Source organism: Botryllus schlosseri, chromosome 10, assembly GCF_051294905.1.
Source record: "Botryllus schlosseri isolate E-star chromosome 10, Bs_hap1, whole genome shotgun sequence".
NCBI lineage: Eukaryota > Metazoa > Chordata > Ascidiacea > Stolidobranchia > Styelidae > Botryllus > Botryllus schlosseri.
The window spans coordinates 13599575-13601310 of record NC_137245.1 but is presented as its reverse complement, the minus strand read 5'-3'; the positions used below and the strand labels follow the sequence as shown (position 1 = coordinate 13601310).

The 1736-nt window shown below is 42.0% G+C and overlaps 1 non-coding gene across 1 annotated transcript; it reads right to left on the bottom strand.

Annotated features, from left to right (window-relative positions):
* Positions 1–289: 289 nt before the first annotated feature.
* Trnag-gcc (transfer RNA glycine (anticodon GCC)) lies at positions 290–360 on the bottom strand. Its single transcript has one exon. It is a non-coding gene; the product is annotated as a tRNA-Gly (tRNA).
* Between the last annotated feature and the right edge of the window lie 1376 nt (positions 361–1736).

The window sequence follows — 1736 nt, the reverse complement described above, 5'->3', positions numbered from 1 at the left end:
CCGGCGGGATACTGTTCCACACATCAGGTCCGGCATATTTTATAGAGCGATGATCTTTTCGGTCGATCATATGATATTTGGACGACGTGGACGCGCGTGTGCTGTACTTGTGCGCTTTTGATTCCGAGGTAAAGAAGTCAACAACAAGTACAAAGTACGATAGCATGCTTCGGCATGATTTTCGAGATCATTTGTTGAATTTTCACGTTCCCTAAATCGTAATTGGTGGTATTTACGGATCTTCGATGTGTTGTGATATGTTGTGTGGCGAGATATACTTAAATAAAATTGCATTGGCCGGGAATCGAACCCGGGCCTCCCGCGTGGCAGGCGAGAATTCTACCACTGAACCACCAATGCGCCGCGACGGACGTGGAGTAGCATATTGGAATTTTACAAACCACTTGAACTAGGTTTGTTCGATACTCTAATTTTCAAGTTGCAATTTTCAAGCATATCGGAATAATGATAAAGGTTCAAACTAGGGATGGTGTGAACCTCTGAAAGGTTCAGGTTCGTGTGAACGCGAACCTTTTTGAACACGAACGTGAACCTCGTGACGTCATATTGCTAATTCCAACCCTATCTTCCAATGACGTGGTAGCCTATATTAATGTACTATACACGATACCAAGCGAAGACTCAGTCCACATAATGCCACAATGCTGAAGTACATATCGGCGTTTTAAACGTCGCTAAATATATCAACAGCGGTAATCAAAGTATATATTAATTGCGTAAAATCAATACATTCCGTTACTTTGCCAACAATTTCGACGAGGACTTACCAAGGAATATAAGCTTACGCCTTAACGGTCTTAGCCAGACCGGACAATGTGTTCGGAGTCTGAGTATTGCTACATTGATATTGAGCAGAGTGTACAACGGGTTTCAATATTCGCTACCGATACCACAAACAACAACAAGTTATGCAGCAGTAGCAAGCACCTTAATCGCACGGATTTGGTTTTAATGATACAGTAAAGATATGAAGTCAAGATTGACTCCCTACGCCCGTTCGATTTTTTACATCAGAAAACGATATCAATGTCATTGATTGGTTGAATAAGCATCATTCGCTGACTACGTATATCGCTCGTGATGTGTGATTGCGGGTCAAGCTCACAGCAGATAGTCACTAAATATTCACAAGCGGAAAGCTGGTTATTCCGTGAAAATTTTTGCAACAAAGCAACTAAAACTTTTAAGGTTGTCGAGGTGCATGGTGCATGCTCGTAAAGCGTTGATTTTTTATGCTGCCAGCACCATGCATGGAGTGGCCCGCAGTTGAAATGCAATAAATTTGAGCCAAAGATCTTATAATGGAGTGAAAATTACAATTTACCAAAAGGTTCACAGTGCAGAACCTACCAAGGTTCTGTTGTGAACGCAGCCAGACTGTTCTGAGTCAAGTGTACCTGTTTGATGCTGGTGTGATCAGACTAGATGACCTTCACGGTCTTATCGATCATTCCTATCTAATACCGAATACTGTGCACTGTGCACGCATATTTTCTGTACCACCATTACTGCCGTTTGTTATGTATTTTGGTTCGATGAAAATAAAGACTCTCTCTCTCTCTAAATTTCCGAAGTTCACACACAGAACGCGAACGTGAACCTCACGTTCACACCATCCCTAGTTCAAACTATTCCAATTGAACGATGCTGGCATACCTTTCAAAGTAACTTCACTCTTTACTGCCAATGCCTGTTTGTAACAGAGTCGTCTTGGA